Source organism: Chlorocebus sabaeus, chromosome 12 (genome assembly GCF_047675955.1).
Source record: "Chlorocebus sabaeus isolate Y175 chromosome 12, mChlSab1.0.hap1, whole genome shotgun sequence".
NCBI lineage: Eukaryota > Metazoa > Chordata > Mammalia > Primates > Cercopithecidae > Chlorocebus > Chlorocebus sabaeus.
This window is the reverse complement of record NC_132915.1, coordinates 71,070,530-71,090,674: the sequence shown is the minus strand read 5'-3', so window position 1 is coordinate 71,090,674 and position 20,145 is coordinate 71,070,530. Positions and strand designations below refer to the sequence as shown.

Genomic DNA, 20,145 nt, shown 5'->3' with positions numbered 1-20,145 from the left:
AATATGGTAAGTGGCCAAAGACTCCTGTGATCATCTAGACAAGAGATGGTGGCTTAAGAATTTGGCATTTCAGACAGGCAGGTGAGTGAATTCAAAATTATTAAAATAGCAAATAGATAAGATTTAATAATTGATTAAAGTAAGAGTCATGGGGATGTCAAAATGATTTTCCTTATTTATTTAAATCCCTCACAATAAAACATTCTTTTCTGTTTTGTCTCCAGTGGTGGTGAACAGATGATGAACAGCTTTCTGCTTGCTCTATTGTTCAATCACCTGCAGCCTCCTCTTCTGTCCTTTTCATGAATCTCAATTTTTCCTCTCAACCTTCATCTGGCCCAGAATCAGGCACAGCACGGAGCAGATTATTACTAAGAATTGCCTTTAAATATCTCTTTTAAACATACCATGCTGCAAGAAGAATGACATAAATGATATCCTATTGTAAATTTATTCCCCAAATAAATTGGAGTTCCTACAAGTATTTGCATCCTTTATTTTCTCTTTGCCTTTCCAACTCCTACATATCCTTCAAGGCAAAGTTCAATTTCTACCTCTGCCATGAAGCCTTCTCAGATGACTGTATTCAATTCAATCATTCATAACAGTCATGCTTTGATCCACCAATAAGCCATGCAACACTTACCATCTCAGCCATTGATTTGGTGCTTAACCACAGTCAACATTATGTCAACGACAGAGTGAGAAATTCGCCATCTCTTTAACCTTCTTAAGCCCAGTCTCTGATTTGCTTTTGGTACACTCATTTTCTTTCAGTCAGACTCCAGAGTTCTTATTTAACTTCCTATAGACATACGTGTTATCTTTCAACCGTGATTATAATCAACAGGGATCTCTGACTTACATAATTATTTACGTTTGTCACAGCATCTGGCCTGGTGCTTTAAATGTTACCTAAGTGAACAACACATGGCAGATATTTATGATTGTTCCAAGGAGAACTGTGGAAGGGGTGACTAAAAGTTTGCCTTTAGTTCCAGCTCCCTATCCTCTCACCTCCAACCCCCTTCCCTCCCCTCTCATATCTGCAAAAGACTCTGATTAATGCATAATCATAATATACACGTTGGAAAGAAAATGAGTGATGTCAAACAACCTGGTTCACCTGGTTCTTGTGCTAAAATTACTTAAAAAAAAAAAAAAAAAAAAAAAAAAAAAAAAAAAGCCCTGAAAAACAAACACTTTTAGTTTTACTTCTTCATCTTTCCCCTTTAAATTTTAGGGAAAAAATTATGCTGTCAAAATGTAAGAATCACAGGAGTGAAGAAAACAGCAAAATTCTGGCCAGGCTCAGTGGCTTGCGACTGTAATCTGGGCACTTTGGGAGGCCGAGGGAGATAGATCACTTGAGGCCAGGAGTTCGAGACCAGACTGGCCAACACAGCAAAACCCCGTCTCTACTAAAAATACAAAAAAAAAAAAAAAAAATTAGCAGGCCATGGTGGTATGCACCTGTAATCCCAGCTACTCTAGAGGCTGAAGCACAAGAATCACTCGAACCTGGGAGGTAGAGGTTGCAGTGAGCCAAGATTGTGCCACTGCACTCCAACCTGGGCAACAGAGCAAGACACTGTCTCAAAAAAAAATAAATAAATAAATAAAAGAAGAAGAAAGCAAAAATTAAATAGCATTCATTTATTTAAAACTCATAACAACTCTATGAAATCGATCCACTTATAAACTGTATTTTATAGATGAGAAACGTTTACAGAGAGTTTAAGCAAAGTGCCCAGGTTCACACAGCTGATAAGTATTAGAGTTGGAATTTATACCCAAGTGTCTGACCCCAAGTTTGAACACTTAGTCACCACTTCAATTTCTTCTCTGAAAAAAAAAAAAAAGTAAAGGGCTTAATCCACATACCTGGTCATTAGCTTTCTGGCTGATGGTTAGTTTACTGTCTGATACATTGGTTCATTTTAGCATAAAATAAGCATCCAGGGATGGTGACTCCCTGATACATGTCCTGAGTTTTTCATAATTTCAAACAAATATCCACAAATTCCTACCAAGGTACATTCAATGACAATATTTAGGAGACCTGCTCTTCTTTACTATGTCACTAAAACTCCACACCTCACAGGATGGTAAAAATTATTCCAGGGATTTGATATTATTTTGTCACCCAACCTGGAATGGTTAACATAAATTAGCACCCCCCAAAAGATTTACATCTGCTGACTGACCATGCTGCTATCTATAAATAAACTTTGGATGAAGTTAACACCTGTTACAGTGTCCTCATCCACTTGTCCTTTTTTGTCTCAGTACTTTGCTGGTTGTGACCTACAGAGTAAAATCTAGATGAGTTCATTAAACAACCTGCACTTCAGCTGGATGTCACTAGAATGCCACCAGAATGGCAGGATTTCCTCTCCAAGTCAGCACCAACCCCATCACCTGAGTACACGTATGTAACTTTGCATCTAGATGAAAAAGCACCTGTTCAACAGACTTCAGCACTAGTTTTAGTCTGACAGGTATAGATTTGAAACCAGATCACAACTGGAATCAAATAAGCAAGCTAGTCCCTGAAACTTGCTGCATTTTCGCATACTCCTTTGTATTATGAGGGGTAAATTTTTTGATGTGTGTACTGTTTAGCACATGTGAAGTGTTCCATAAACATTTGTTGAATGAAAGTTCTTACCCTTAGCATTTGTAGTTCAGTCCTCTATTTTTGTCGTGGAGTGTTCAGACACCAATTAGGAAGAAACTGCGATACTATTCTGTTCAGTAAGAAAGGACTGCTTTTAGAGAACATTGGCAATACTTATTAAACATTCTCCTTATTCACACAGATAAAAAGATCATTAATTACTTAGCTCTGGTTAATTCCCAGGACACCTAATTTGTTCACATCTATTTTCAGAAAAGCTTAAGATTTAAATATGAATTAATTTCGACAATTATTTTTTCTCACAGAGAAACCACAAGGCAGTCAAACAGGCAGCAGTTTGCAGGCTATATGTCAGCTGGTGGGGCTTTATGAGAAGTTCATTCTTGAGATTGGAGGAGAAATGTGGAAAATAAAATAAAGAGAATGATGAACCAATCAGCAAGAAAAACCTAAAAAACACTTGTAGGTTCTGCCTGAAGCCCTTAATTAACCACCTTCCCCACAGCACAGAACAAACTCATCTGGACAACCAGGAACATAAAAACCCAGCATGTAGAGCTCCGTGATGGATCAATGCTAACAAAATGGTAGGTCAAATCCCCAAAGCTTTTAGAAGACCCAGAAAACAAAAATCAAAAGCAATGGTAAGGTTGAAGCTAGAATGTCCCAAACTTAATACAAAAAGTCTAATTCTCTCTAGTTTAGCCCAGCAAGCTAAGAAGCCTCAATGGCCCTAAAAAGGTGGAAGAGATAGCTGCAGCAATGTGTACACATGCTGTTGGCACAAAATTCACAAATTCTTCCCTAAGTAAATAAAGCCAGTCACATACTCATTTGCTTTGCCTTTGAAAGTTGGTCGCTTTTGTCACTGCTTTGTGAATGAGCCGAAACTGTTTCTAACCAAAGCATTTATTTAGGGCCTTTGTACTGACATAGTCTGGGAACAATCCAGAATCTTACATTAATTCTGTGTTAGGACAAAGGCAAGACAGAAAATATTCCTGCTGCTTGTGGGGTGGGGAAGAAGCACTCTCAGGCCGTGTTTAATCATGCAGACATACCTGGCTGGCTGAAAAGTGAAAATTGTAATCTTTGGAAAGATTGTTTGCTGGATACCCAGTACCATATGATATAACATGAAATAACTGATTATGCATTTCTTCCAGTCCTTTAAAAATTATATATATATATACACACACACACATATATATACATATATATATATATATATATATTTTTTTTTTTTTTTAACAATTGTGGATACTGAGGCTCAGAGAGGTTAAGTAACTTGCCTCAGGTGGCTACCAGGCTAACAAGTGTCAAAGCTAGAACATAAACCATGGCGACTGCGCTCTAAAGTCAGAGGGCTTCCTACTTTACCATGCTAGCTCCTCATCCTATACAATGCTCACCTAGGATAGCCAGGCTATCAGTATTTGGAGAAAAAATATTGAAATATTTACTCTAAATGAATGCTATGAATTAAATACTTAAAATAATGAAGTCTGGGGTGAAAACATATCCCATGAGTGTAGTCCAAGCACCCAACCTATGTTTAGAGTTTCAGAAAAGAACTTTTATAGTTTGAAAAAGGGAATAACTTTTTGGAGAGACAAATGGTCCTATTGTGTGGGAAAATCCCCTTATAAGACACTCTTTTGTCCTTATTTTAATAAAAAGATTATATTCTGAATGCTTCCTGTGAGGTAGGCAGAGTGAAACTCTCCAGGATTGCCTTAATGAACGCCCATAATAATTTTATAAGGCAGGCACTATTAATAACCCCTTTTTACAGATAAGGAAACTGAGGCCTACAGTAGGTCCATAACTTGTCTTAAATCAGACAAGTAAGCCTCAGTGCAAGGGTACAGATCTAGTTTGTTAATATGGTTTTCAAGGTATGTGGAGACACACAGTAAAATACAAGGAGATAAAACCTAATGAGTTCCAAATATTCTCTGGCTTAACATCAGTGAACAGTTTTGCTTATTTGCAAGTTTGTAAAGAGATACCCCGTAACCCAACCCTTCCCTCACCTTAATGTGTGTCCATATTCTTCTCGTCGTCTTTGGTTTCCTAGGGCCAGAACATCTTAGAGTAACTGAGGCAACATGATTACTATATATTGAGCCTATATTTATTTGAACACCTGCAGTGAACAAAACACGCTTACAGCTTGTTCCATTTGTAGTCAACTCTAATAATCAGAAAATCATATTCACCTGACAATGCTGAAATGACTTTTAGGAACCTCCCACTTGTATCTCTTATAGGTCAAGGACAAAAACCATGCTGACGAAGCGACATTATCAAAAGCAAGGCAGTTTAATGCTATTCATTGAAGCACAAGTGATCTTGAAGGAAACAGAGATATTCCTTTTCAAGGACAGCTTTAATAGCTGAAGGGGTATAATGTTTTATATCCAGTCAACCATCCAGCTACAGACAACTTGTCACACTAAAGCGGTTTAAGTTTTCTCTATTTTTAATATTTCAATGGCATGTTGAATGCATATAAGAGGTTAGAGTGAACAAGGAAGTTAAGGGTTTTCTTTTTTCAAAATCTTATTTGCATTTAACTTGAAATTCTTTCCAGTCATATGATTTTTGCATAAATATTTATGGGATCCTGACGGCTAATTGGATTATAAGTCTTTTATCCAGGAATTTGTCTAATTTTATGCTCTCCATCAAACCTGAGCTCTGTGCTGATCTTCAGCCCATGTTAAACAAAATTGTTTTAACACCCTTTAAGGCTGCATTTTAAATTCTCCCATTTGTTACACATACTGTGTCATGGAATATATAGTCTTTATTTTTGGAGGAAAGTTTGAAGATCCAAATCCCCCAAAAATTGATTTCCCATGTGAAAGCTTTCATTTTGATCAAAGAATAATAAAGTGCCAAATGCCTTAAAAGCAAAGAAAGCAAAAAGCACAAATGGGCACTTTACATCATCTGCCAGGCAGACTTTACATCAATGTCTTCATGTGGTCTCCACAACAACCCTTAGAAGTGGAGATTACCATCCCATTTTACTGTGAAAGAAAGTAAGGAGGAGAAAGGCTAAGTGACCTGTTCAGTATCACGAAGCGACTACAAAAAATTGTTCTTCAACCAACTCCTCAGACACAACCCCACTTTTCTAGTTGGAGGAAGGTCAACTTGCAATTATTCAGATGGGAATAAAACCATTCTCCCATTGTTCTTCTCATTTCTAAAGGCTCAAGCTGTCTCCAGGCATGCACTTTACAAATGTGAATGGGTTTTGAAGAGGTCTTTTCACCTACACTTAGCATTCTCACTCCACGTCTTTATCCCTTAAGATAACGCTATCACTGCCATCAAATTTTTCTTAGGACATTTTGTTCTAGCACCATCATGTCACGAAAAGCAAAACAAATCCTCTTTGTGGAAGAAACTTAAGTTACAGTCTTAAGCATCCAGCTCAAAGGTCTCACTCCCTGGAAAATGACACGCAAAGGTTAAAACTATCAACACAAAGCTTAGAATACAGTAGTTGCTCATTTCAACCAGGTGGGTACCTATCAGTGCCCTCTTTCTTCATGGAAGCATTGTACACAATATCCCTTTGTGCTCATTTGTGGAAGCGATTTATCATCCTTGTATACCTGGAATCTTTGTTCTTTTGCACTCCAGTTCTGATTCTCCACCTCTTTCTACTGGTCTCTCTTTTAGCCCTTCTCTTTTGTTCTACAAGCACTTATTTCTTCATAGAATGTTTAGAAATAAAGTAATATAAGCGCTGAGTTTAAAAGGTCAAATAAAACTACAAGGCTTTTAGCCCAAATAGAAGTCTCTCATTCCAGCTTTCAGCTCCATGTCCCCTTGAAACATTTCAATCATTTCTTTGATATTTAGTAATTAGGTTAACACATTTAAGAGTAAATAGTGTTATTCATATCATTATGCAGGATAAAAATCATTTTGACCCAAATTTCAGAAAAAAAATTCAGAAGCAAAACTTATATTTCCAGAGCCTAAACTACCACTCAAATCTTTCAAATCAACTCGAAATAGTATAAGTTTGATGCCAATGCCTATTATTTATGTCTCTGTAGTAATAGAGACCAACTATAGAATAATGATTTGCCCTAAGGATATGAATTCTGTGATTGGGGGCTTGTTTCCCTACTTTACTCTAATTTCTAAATACCTAGATTAATTCACTGATGATTTTGAATCAAATAAGACCTTCTACCTCTATTGAAACTGGAGCCAGGCATCATCAGGATATTATCAATTACATATGTAAGATGGGGGTAGGTTTTTATCCTATAGATTCTTAATTAAACATGTTTGACTCTCAAAATTGAGGGTATATGAATTTAGCGATAAATTTCGAGTGTATCTAAATTTAGCACACTAAAATTATGACATGAAAGGTTAATAGAGAGTCCATTCAATGCCATGCCTCCATTCACTCAGCTGAAGAGTCAGCCCTCCAAACTGTAGGAGAAGCAGTTGGTGCCTAGCATGCACCCCTGAGCCTTACTGCTTCAGTTGATCTGGCCCAACTCCTAGCTGTGCAGTATCTGCAACCTCTATTTACCTGGAGCTACTTTCCTGAAGCAGAGGATAATTGCTCAGCCACCTGCAATGCAGGCTAGAAGTGCCAGAGAAGTAAAACTGTAGGAAGCAACGCTCAACCAACATTTGAAGGTAGTTGGAGTAAAAATGCCTCAGCTTTCCCACCCTTTGGTTGAGAAAATTCTGAGGCACGCATTTTACACTGTTATAGACTTTCCCATTGAGTTAAGTTCCAGTGACTCATGATGATAGCTGACTTGACAGTTTATCCTTTGTCAGCTGTCTTCCTTCCTTTTCTCATTGTCCCATTCCACTACTGATATTTCCTTTGCTTCCCAGGGAAACTATTTGTATCTGCTTTTTTGTCTCATGCCATGTTTCTGGAAAGATCCAAACTGAGATGAAAGCCAGCTTCTTCATTTGAATTCTGGTCCTATCACCTTCCGTCTCACTCTCTCCTCTATTGATCTCTTCTTCCTAGGAACCAATCTTTTCTCACTCTGTGATGAAACTCTCTCTCATCCCTTTCCAGATATCTTCCTAACTCTACCCTCCATTTTCCTTTAATTCAATCTAAATAGTGCTTTGGGTTGTAATTTTCCCATCTTTACTAATTGCAATCTGGCTTCTTTACTATTTATCTATTGAAGCTCTTTTTACTAAACAACAACAACAACCTTTTAAGTGCCAAACCCAACTAACACTTTTCTGCCGCTAGTTTTCTCCATTTCACTATCATTTGTAACACTGTAGAAACTATCTTCCATGAGTTTCTTTTTTTTATTTACTTATTTTTTGAGAAAGAGTTTCCCTCTGTCACCCAGGCTGGAGTGCAATGGTGCAATCTTGGCTCACTGCAACCTCCGCCTCCCAGGTTCAAGTGATTCTTGTGCCTCAGCCTCCCCAGTAGCTGGGACTACAGGCATGTAAAACCACGCCCAGTGAATTTTTTATTTATTTTATTTTAATAGAGATAGTGTTTTACCATGTTGGCCAAGCTGGTCTCAAACTCCTGGCCTCAAGTGATCCACTCACCTTAGCCTCCCAAAGTGCAGGGATTACAGGCATGAGTCACCACGCTCGGCCCGTATAAGTTTCATTTACCTTGACTTCTGTGACACCATTCTCTTGATTTTCCTCTTACATTTCTGATTATTTCTTTGCAGGCTGCCTTGCTGGATTCTACTCTTCTGTAAACGATTTAAGTACTGATGTCCCCCAGGGTTCTCTTCTCAGACTTTTCTTTTCACCATGCATGCTCATCCTGGGTAATTTCATTTATCCACATGGTTTTAACCATCACAATATGCTAATAATGCTCAAATCCATATATTCAGGATTGATGACTCTTAAATTTAGACACATATAGCCAGCCACCACCCAACTGGACATATTTACTGAATGTTTATAGGTGTCTACAGTTCCTATATCCAAGACTAAACTCATAGGTTTTTAGCTCAAATCTCATAGAATCTGCATCTTGCTTAGTGAAACCTTGATATGCCTAATCACCTATCCTTCCTCTTAAAGATCTTGACCAATCAATCACTTGGCAAGTGAATTTTACCTCCTGAATATTTCCCAAATTTTTTCTCTCCTTTCCATCTTCATTAACACAGAAAAATCAAGTGAAGTGGGGACCAAAAAGTTTAAGTTGCCTTAGGTATTTAGAATCTGTCATTTCAAATCTGTGATTGAAATAGGTCATTATAATTCCTCATTAGCTCCCTCACATGGTATAATAACCTATTTATGTTCCTTATCTCCAGGCTTTATTCTACTCATTAATCCATCCTCAATACTGCCACCAAATGATCCTTCTGTAATAAGTGAGACCATGTCAATGTCAGGCTCACCAGTATATAAAAGACAAAGTTTAAGCTTCTTTATACGTCATATGGGGACCTTTATTATCTTAATCCTGCCTAATGCTTGCCATTCAGAATCACTTATATTTCTCTGCAAACACTAGGCAATAGCTCTCTTTAGTTTTTGAACTCAAGCTATTTTCTCCATCTAGAAAGCCTTCCCCTCTCATCTTCCCATTGGCATACCATTCATTCATTAAAACCTACCTCAGGTATTCCCTTTCTGTGATTCCCAAACCCTATAAGACAGAATTAATCATTATGTCTCATATTTTTTCTTTTCTTTCTATAAAACTATTTTACTGTATGTAGCATACCAAGTTCTATTAGTTTTCTTCTGCAGCTATTTCTTTCTTTTTTTGGGGTGGGGGGTGGGCGGGACAGGGTTTTACTCCCATCACCCAGGCTGGAGCGCAATGGCACAAATTTGGCTCACTGCAACTTCCACCTCCCAGGCTCAAGCAATTCTCTTGCCTTAGCACCCCCAAATAGTTGGGACCACAGGCACACACAACCGTACCTGGTTAATTTTTGTATTTTCTGTAGAGGCGGGGGTTTGCCATGTTGCCCAGGCTGGTCTTGAACTCTTGAGCTCAAGTGATCCATCTGCCTTTGCCTCCCAAATTGCTGGGATTACAGGTGTGAGCCACCATGCCTGGCCTTCTGCAGCTATCTTTAACACTAGCTGGAAAACTCCTCCACCCACAACAAACTCAGAACCCATGGTCAAATGCAAGTAGTGGTATACTGTCTGCTACTTTGTAGGACTTTATGTATTTGTTAGTTAACCATTATATATGCTGAATTCCCATCTTCCTTCTAGACTATTCATTTCATGAGGACAAGGTCAGTATCTCTTTTGTTCTCTGCTATAACCCCAGTGCTAAGTATTATGTCTACCAGAAGAAGTGTTGGATAAATACTAGTTGACGAATTGGCTAACTCCTTAAAGACAAAGCCTATATTATATTCATCTTTGCTCTTGTTTGCATGTGTCTCCAAAATCCATGTATTAGACATTTAATCTCCTGGCCTGGCACAGTGGCTCATGCCTGTAATCCCAGCACTTTGGGAGGCTGAGGCAGGCAGATCACTTGAGGTCGGGAGTTTGAGACTAGCCTCACCAACATGGAGAAACCCCATCTCTACTAAAAATACAAAAATTAACTAGGTGTGGTGGTGCATGCCCAGCTACTTGGGAGGCTGAGGCAGGAGAATCGCTTGAATCCAGGAGCCAGAGGTTGCAGTGAGCCAAGATTGCACCATTGCACTCTGGGCAACAAGAGCAAAACTCCACCACACACACAAAAAAAAAAAAAAAAAAAAAAAGAAAGGAAGAAAAAAAGAAATTTAGTCCCCAATGCAACAACGTTGAGAGGTAGAGCCTTTAAGAGGTGATCAGGTCATGGGGTTTCTGCCCTTGTGAATGGATTAATGCTATTGTCATGGGTGTGGGTTTCTGGTAAAAGGATGAGTTCACTCTCCTTAACCTCTTGCATATATATGTTTTCGTGCCCTTCCTCATGGGATGACACAGCAAGAAGGCTCTCACCAGATGCAAGCCTCTCAACCATGAACTTCCCAACCTCCATAACTGCAAGAAATAAATATCTGTTCTTTATAAATTACCCACTCTCTGGTATTGTTATAACAGCACAAAATAGACTAAAACAATCTCCTTTCTCCAGTTCAGCAGGACTGGCCCAGAGAAGGCACCAATAAATATTTAAATTGAATATCAGTCACCTTACTCAAATGCCCCTGGAAAACAAGCAAATAGACTGTTTCCTGACAGTTAGACAATCTCATTTTCTATGTATAATTTCACACATTTCTACTTGCTCATCATTATTTTTAGAAGATCATCAAATCAGGAAGTCCAATGGAGAGTTAGACAAAGAGTGGCAAACAGATTGCTTTTGTCATGCCAACTTGAATGGATTTATAGTAGTGCTCTAAGTTTTGTACTGGGAAAGATTCTGAGGCCATGTTCGACCTAAGTGTAAGAAGATGAATTAGCACTCATTTATGGACTCGGAGAGATGGAAGTGGTAGTGCAAGTGCTACATAGTTGCCATCCCTTTGTAAACCAATAGTGGGGGAGGATGACAAGTAATACTGCCACACAGGAAGCTTCATTGGTACATGCTCAAGTATTCATCCAGAATGTCAGAGAACCTGGCAATTAGCTCATTACTTAGGATGCTGCTCTGCTATTCTGTATGACTCTAGAATACTTCAAACCAACATGGCTTTATCTCTCATTTATGCAATAGCTGATATTTGCCTCTGCTTACGGACACTAACATATTTGCCTTTGATAATAAGTACAAATATTTGAAGCCAAATAAATAAAAAGGCCTTTGGGTATTCTAGCAAGTAAGTTTCTTAGGATAAATTTGATTTACATAAATTATGTTCTATAGAGAATATTAACACCTTATACTTAGTTTCCTACATTTTTAAAGTTGTTTTTTTCTGCCATTATTCCATGTGAGAAGAGTTCCAAAGAATTACACAGCCAACTCATAATGGCAACAAATTCCCATTACTTTGGTGTTATCTAGTTCATAAGAGTATTTTCTATAAGCCACACATGGCTTTCTTTTCATCTGATTTGACCTTTAAAAACATGCCATCTGGACCTTTGCTTAAAGATGTAAGGGTGCTTCCATTTTATTCTGTTCTCTCAAATACCACATGTTTAAGACTATTGGGGGGGATTCATTTAATTAGAAATGGCAATACTGCCCCAAGTATAAAGCACAGCAGACCAATCATGTAAAATGTATATATTTAAGAATGAACATATATGCCTCAGAACTCAAGCAGGAAGCAGACTGCACCGAGAACGAGAGCCATTGCCCTTAAAGGCATGTTGAAATGTCATTTTGTTAGAGGCAATGAGATCTGAGTTCATAACCCTATCATAAAGAAGCAAGTCACATCCCAACAGATCAGCAGAGAGCTGGATCTGAAGTGGAAACAAGCCAAGTGGCTCTTCCTATGATCCAAAGCATAACCACCTAGTTGATAGAGACAGAGGAGAACAGGATGATAGAGAGAGACAACGGGCAATCATCCCCAGATCATGACACTAACCAACTATGACTTGGAAGTTTTGCTAAAAAACACACCAGATTTTTGAGTGACAAAAATTGAAATCAGGTTCCTAAGATTAAAATAAATACAAAACATAACAGATTTTGTGAGAAGACTTTTGAGATAAGAAGACTCAGCTAAAATTGTGGAATGCTCCAATTGAACTGTTCTCTTTCACTGTATATATTCTTCAGAAGCTAGTATCCCAAATCAAGAATAACTAATAACCAGAAAGGCACCAACTTGAGACATATGCATAAAAGCTACAAAACTAAAGCAAGCAAAATTAAACAAAGCTAAATTCCCATGACAAGGAAGAAAAGAAGAAAAATTGGATTAAGATCATTTAACAGAAAAAGAACCATCTGATAAAAAAGGAAAGATTCTATAAATAAATCTCAATAGACACAAAACTATTTCATATAGCTGTAGAATGAGTTTAAAGAAAAAACAATTTCAAATAGGTGATTACTATGAGATTATAGAAGATGATAAAAAGAGTGAGTTGATAGAGTTCAAGAAAGAAATGGAAAATAAAAATAAAAGCATGATAAATTAAAGTCCCATTAAAAGCACATATATAAAATAAACACAACTGAAAAACAGTTGTGGATAAAGTGGAGAGGATTAAGGAAATGACATAAAACAAGTTAAGAAAAATAAAGATATTAACATGGTTATAAAGATGATAGATATAGCAGTCAAAGGGAATCCTACATACCTATAATTGGTGTTCCCGAAAAAGAGAACAGAAAAAATGGAATACAAATGTTAAAACATTTAAAAGAAGAAAACAAGCCTGGAATAAAGATTTGAAACTGAAGATAAAAAAGACACATCTTTCCCTAGGAAAGCCTGACATAGTACTGACGATGTTGCTGAACTCCAAAGATAAGAAACATTCTATGGATGCCCACTAATAAAGAGCAAGGAGAATAAAAATTTCTATTGGCTTCTGACTCCTTTCTAGCAACATATAGAAGATATATGACAATGTAATGAATTAGAATCGAATATAGAATATAATGAAAAACCATGGATAAAATTCTAAAGAAATGAAAACCTGACCTGAGAATTTTATAACCAGCCACACTGTTCTCATTGTCTAGCCGCCTCTAGTGTAAGCCAGGTATGGAGCTTATTGTAGGGAAGGTAAAGCCCACAGGTCCCAGATGGAGTATCTGGTGCACACATGGGTACCCCCTGATAACCATAAGACTGTGGAGTCTTACAGAGTTCTGGAGTTCTCATAGATAAGTCCCAGAAATGTTTAACATGGTAATAGTTGTAAGGTTAGGGATTTTTAAAGACTGAACTCTTGAGAAATTTTCATTTGCTTATTTATTCATTCATTCACAAGTATCCATAGAGTCCCTATTATATTCCAGTGTCTATGCTTTACTTAATTCTAGATGTATAATGTATAGAGTTTTATGGCAATTATTCCTTTTAAACATATCTCTGATAACAGCGTGTTCCCACTATCTCACATGTACGGAGAAAATGCAGGCAGAACATATCGACTGTTCATAATTCTGTGGAGCAAATTTCTGCAAGAATACATAATACTGGTACTCTTATTACCTAAATATTTCAAATACAAATTTAAAAATTCAATTGTCTTGAAAAAGAGTTAAATAAAACATGGTGGGAGATTACTTCAGCCAGAAGGATGGGGAAGAGTACGCTAATGAAAGGTTTTGGGGATATCTGGCATTGGAATTAAAGACAGATTTGGACATGTGGGGATGAAGGGAGAATGACTTCCAAGCAGAGGGAACTGTGGGAATAAAGGCACACAAATGGGAAAAATTCTAAATATGCCCTGGAATAAGGAATGTTGGATTGGAGAATACTAGGAGGTAAGGTGGGATGAGTCTCTGTGGGACTGGGTGGAGGGCTTCAAAGGCCAAATTAAGGTGTGAGAGTTTTATTCTGAAATTGGTGCGATCAAGTGAACATATAGCAAGACTTATATTGTGTTTTGGGTAAGAATAACCTGGCAGAAAATCTTTAAGAGGAACGATGAAGAGACCCTGGCATGGGGCTATTTACAAGGCTAATGGAGGGGCTTAACAAAAGACAGAAAGGGCTTGACCTCACATAATGGGAGTAGGGGAAGAGAGCTGGAGAGAATGTTGGAGATTCATTCCATGAGGTTACAAGAGAGCTGAAGCAACAGTTCCAACTAATGGCTGAAAATCAGATGAGAAAAAGGTGGTGGAGGATCCACATTCCAGGTCTGATTACTTGGGAGCTGCTAGCAATTTCCTTACTCTTTAGGAGCTTTTTACAGGAGTTGTATATGTAGTTCCATTGCAAGGCAAGTGATCAGGGCAGGGTTTGAAGTCAGATAACCGGGGCACTTAAGTGTCTATAAATGAGGACAGAGTCCACAGGCAATGAAATATGCGACTGAAGTAAAGAAGATTGGTCACAAGGGCATTTACTGTATGAGGGTCCACCGGAGGTACATTCCAGAGGAAAGAGTATGGAAGACTCAACTCATTTACCCACCTCACAGTGATACTAAGGCAAGACACCCTAGGCAACTGAAACTCCCTTCCGTTCACCTGGAGCAGAGAGGTAGGTTGGTGCCAGCCTAACTGCCCACATGTAGGACCCTCTCCTAATATCCATCCTCAGGTGAATGGGTATCCAAATTTGACTTCAGTTATGACCATGGTTTGCAGAATGCCTTGAGCTAGGAAAAAGAAATCCCTTGGACTTGACCATAAGAATGAGCTTTGATGTCAGAACACTCCTGGGCTTGAATTCCATTTCTGCCACTTACTAAGTGATATTAAGCAAGTGACTTAACTTCTCTGAACCACTGAACCAGGATGTTAATATCCCACCGGGTTCTTGGGAGGATTTCACAGGATGAGAGTAAAGTGAATAGCAAAGAGCCTGAGATGTGTAAACAGCAAATGAGTGCCTGGGGCCCTTCACCCCGCACTCCAAAAATACCTGCCGTATGAGCTGCTGGTTTCCTGCACAGTCGCCTCCAATTCCTGAAACTACATCTTCTCTCTTCTCTACATATGTCCCCCTCTTTCCTTCTCCTTCCCTGGAATTTATTTCTCTTTGTCCATTTCCTGGGTCTTTTTTCCTCCTAAATTTTGCTCTCCCGTCTTCTTAATTCATCAGTCTCTATGCTTTATGCTATTCTGCTCCTTCCCCACTAAGCAAGTATTACTAAAAAGACAGGATGTGCCAAAAAGGCAGTTAGTATGAAAATTCATCATCATGATTCCCAGAGTAATTCAAAATATCCCCTAATACTACAAAGAAATAGGTGCCTTCATAAGACTAAAAGTTACTATTTTTGTAAAACCCACTCAAACCCCTAATACGACAAAGAAATAGGTGCCTTCATAAGACTAAAAGTTACTATTTTTGTAAAACCCAAAGACAGAAAACGGGTAATTCTCACAAGGAGCCCTTACTGTGAACAAATATAAGACATTCCTTACAAATTATAAATGTACAGACATTGGAAATATACTAGACCACTAAGCACTAGGTAGAATTCGCTCTGAGCCACAGAGAACAACTTGTGAGTGAAGTTCACACGAGGCCATCAAACCAGCTAATAGGTAATTCCAAGCACAGGACCACTTTTGTAGGGAAGTTACTCTCAGCCTGCACATATAGTTTCTGTTTAGTTTTAATGTTATCAGGTAGCTGAGCTGTGACTCCACTGTTTTAAAAATGTCATAGCAACATTTCACCCAACAACACAGCCTTAATAACATCCTAGTTCTTTTTAACTAAGTAGCATAAATCAGAAACAGAAGTTTCTTAAAATTCTTAATGCCATGTGGAATCAGAACAAGGCTTACAATTGCAAAGTATCAATATCACGAAATAAAGCATCTCTGTCTTTTTCACATTCTAATGTCATGTGCTTCTGGCAGCATTTTAAACTTCTTGACCCTAGGATAACGATCTGTGTCATCACTGAGAACTCAGGTAATGTACTTTGTCCTGGCTGGCGTGAGAGGGAGATTAGAGGCAGAGAGCATTTTGTTAACTGCTCCTTAGGCCCTTACTGGGGAATAAGGAACTCATTGCTTCTGAACTTCGTTCTTGGAACTTGTTTGTTCAACCAGTTTGTTCAGCTATGCTTTCAATAATGGTACTTTACTGGTTTCTAAATTTCCCGGGCAATCCAAGAGAAGGACAGGACATGGGACACGTGATTTTGAAACATCCTGCTTCTTTCTTTCTGTATAGTTAACAGAAAGTCTCTTAAATTAGACTGACTGGTAGTTGTTGGGGTATTCTAGGAGACCTATGCTTTCTACTCCATGGGCCTCCATCTGGGGAGGCTTTATATCAGGTATCCTTATAAGAGGAGATCAAATGTATTACCCCTTCCTTCATTCAAGACTGTTCTGAAGGCCCTTCTCCAACCACACCAAGAATCTAACTGCCTAGTCAATTTTTCAACAAACATTTATTGAGCATCTGCTATATGCCAGGCCCCGTGCTAGTCATTGGGGATGCAGAAGCAAATAGGCTATAGTTTCTCAAAGCAAGAGACACGAAGAATACACTATGAGAAATACCAAGAGATATGAAGCACTGTGAGACACAGAGGGAAGTAGTAATTTTATCTAAATAGTAGAATGAGGGAAGGATTCTCAGAGGAGGTTATGTTTAGGGAATTTTTTTTTTTTTTTTTTTTTTTTTTTTTTTTTTGAGACAGGCTCTTGCTCTATCACCCCAGCAGAATGCAGTGGTGCTATCATGGCTCACTACAGCTTCAACCTCCTGGGCTCAAGGGGTCCTCCTGCCTCAGCCTCCTGAGCAGCTGGGACCACAGGCACCTGCCATCATATCTGGCTATTTTCTTATTTTTTTGGTAGAGATAGGACTTTGCACATGTTGCCCAAGCTGGTCTTAGACTTCTGGCCTCAAGCTATCCTTCTGTCTTGGCCTCCCAAAGCACTGGGATGATAGGCATGAGCCACCACACCTGGCCTGACATTTCTTTTCTTATTCTGATTCTTTTTTTAACTGACAAATCGTATATATTGCCAGTCATGGTGGCTTACACTTGTAATCCCAGCCCTTTGGGAGGCTGAAGGGGGCGGGTCACCTGAGGTCAGGAGTTCAAGACTAGCCTGGCCAACATGGTGAAACCCTGTCTCTATTAAAAACACAAAAATTAGCTGGGCATGGTGGCAGGTGCTTGTAATCCCAGCTACTTGGGAGGATGAGGCAGGAGAATCACTTGAACCCGGGAGATGGAGGTTGCAGTGAGCTGAGATCATTGCACTCTAGCCTGGATGAAAAGAGCAAAACTCCGTCTCAAAAAAACATTGTATAGATTTTGTACAATATGATGTTTAAAATTTGTATACATTATGAAATACTAAATCAAGCTAATTAACATATGAACTACCTTAAATACTTATCATTTGTTTGTGGTGAGAACCCTTAAATCTACTTTCTGAGCTATTTTCAAGTACATAATACATTACTATTAACTACAGTCCCCATGATGTGCAATAGCTCTTTTGAACCGATTCTTCCCGTCTGAAATTTGGTATCCTTTGACCAACACCTCCTCAGTCCCCTCAGCCCCTGGTATCCACCATTTTACTTTCTGCTTCTGTGAGTTGCAGCAACATGAATGAAACTGGAGGACATTATGTTAACTGAAATAAGCCAGGCACAGAAAGACAAATACTACATCAAAGGTCTGGACTTTCTATGGTGAGAAAGGGGAATGAATGTTAAGGCAAGAGAAACAGCATGAGCAGAGACAACAGATGAGAAAGTATTTGGCATATTGAAAATGCCATGAGTAGTGTAGTTGGTTAGAACACTATTATATAAGTGAATGAGAAGGTGGGGAAATGAAATTGGAAATAGCCCAGTTTATGAAGGATTTAGCAAATTGTTCTTCAGACCAGTAGTTTTCGAGGTGTGGTCTCTAGACCACCAGCATCAACTGAGAATGTGTTAGAAATGCAGATTCTCAGATCCCACCTATATTTGTCTGCTAGGGCTGCCATCACATAATGTCACAGACTGGATGGCTTCAACAACAGAAATTAATTTTCTCATAGTTCCAGAGGATGGAAGTCCAAGGTTAAAGTGTCAATAGGTTTGGTTTTTCCTGAGACCTCTCTCCTTGGGTTGAGATGGCTGCTTTCTCACTGTGTCTTCACATGGTCACCCCTTAGTCCATGTGTCTCTGTGTCCTAACCTCTTTTTACAAGGACACCCATCACTGGATTAGGGCTGACTCCAATGACCCCATTTAACTTCTTTTTTTTTTTATTATACTTGAAGTTCTAGGGTACATGTGCACAATGTGCAGGTTACCTATGCATACATGTGCCATGTTGATGTGCTACACTCATTAACTCGTCATTTACATTAGGTATATCTCCTAATGCAATCCCTCCCCCCACCCCACAACAGGCCCCAGTGTGTGATGTTCCCCACCCTGTATCCAAGTGTTCACATTGTTCAATTCCCACCTATGAGTGAGAACATGTGATGTTTGGTTTTTTGTCCTTGCAATAGTTTGCTCAGAATGATGGGTTTCCAGCTTCATCGATGTCCCTACAAAGGACATGAACTCATCCTTTTTATGGCTGCATAGTATTCCATGGTGTATATGGGCCACATTTTCTTAATCCAGTCTATCATTGATGGACATTTGGGTTGGTTCCAAGTCTTTGTTATTGTGAATAGCAAAGTGTACATGTGTCTTTATAGCAACATGATTTATAATCCTTTGGGTATATACTCGATAATGGGATGTCTGGGTCAAATGGTATGTCTAGTTCTAGATCCTTGAGGAATCACCACACTGTCTTCTACAATGGTTGAACTAGTTTACACTCCCACCAACAGTGTAAAAGTGTTCCTATTTCTCCACATCCTCTCTAGCACGTGTTGTTTCCCAGCTTTTTAATGAGCACCATTCTGACTGGTGTGAGATGGTATCTCATTGCGGTTTTGATTTGCATTTCTCTGATGGCCAGTGATGAGCATTTTTTCATGTGTCTGTTGGCTGCATAAATGTCTTCTTTTGAGAAATGTCTGTTCATATCCTTCGCCCACTTTTTGATGGGGTTGTTGGATTTTTTCTTGTAAATTTGTTTAAGTTCTTTGTAGATTCTGGATATTAGCCCTTTGTCAGATGGGTAGATTGTAAAATTTTTCTCCCATTCTGTAAGTTGTCTGTTCACTCTGATGGTAGTTTCTTTTGCTGTACAGAAGCTCTTTAGTTCTTTAGAGGCCCTGGCTTCAAAACAGAGTCACATTCTGAGAGATGAGGGGTTAGGACTTCAATATATGAATTTGAAGAAAGACACAATGCAGCCCATAGCACTAGCCCAGACCTACAGAATAAGAAATTGGCAAGGACAGGAAGGATGAAGAGGCAACCTCTAGTCTGTCTGGTAATCTCTCTAGATGATTTGATAGACTTAAGTTTAGAAGTCAATGCTATAAGTAGAGGGCATTAGAAATTTCTAGTCAGAGCAACAATATGACACACCTGTGTTTTACAAAGAACATGCTGGCATTAATACGGGGTTGTAGACAGGCAGGAACTCGAGGTAATGGGGCCAAATAAGAGATGACAAGGAAATGAAGAAAGCCATTGATCCATCCACTTTGTCCATGCCTCATCCAACCATGTAAATGTTACAAGAAAAAAAAAATCACTCAACTTGTATCTCTAGGTGCACAATAAATTTACGAACATCTACCTCACAGAAGCTTTTAATACTCTCAGGCCATCCCACTATACCCCACTCCCTGGGGTTTGCTTTTCCCACTCATACTTGACACTTGTCATGGTAGTTATCACAATCTGATCTCGGTTGTATCCTCTGCCCAATGTAATGGGAACTCCTTGAGGACAGAAGCTTTGTTAGTCCTGTTCATCACTGAATCCTTAATGCCAAGGGGAAAAAAAAAAGGAAGAAGCAGCACCCAAATGAAGGAATT

General features: G+C 38.7%; 1 protein-coding gene across 2 annotated transcripts in view; it reads right to left on the bottom strand.

Annotated features, from left to right (window-relative positions):
* PLPPR1 (phospholipid phosphatase related 1) overlaps positions 1-20,145 on the bottom strand; it is a 286,729-nt gene that overhangs the window by 156,204 nt on the left and 110,380 nt on the right. The window contains exon 1 of one of the 2 annotated variants that reach the window (XM_037982884.2): positions 2,672-2,805. The exons of the other annotated variant lie outside the window; for it this stretch is intronic. The gene's annotated coding sequence lies outside the window, so the exon portion shown is untranslated. Of the gene's footprint in view, positions 1-2,671; positions 2,806-20,145 lie in introns of those variants that run through there. 2 annotated transcript variants of the gene reach the window in all.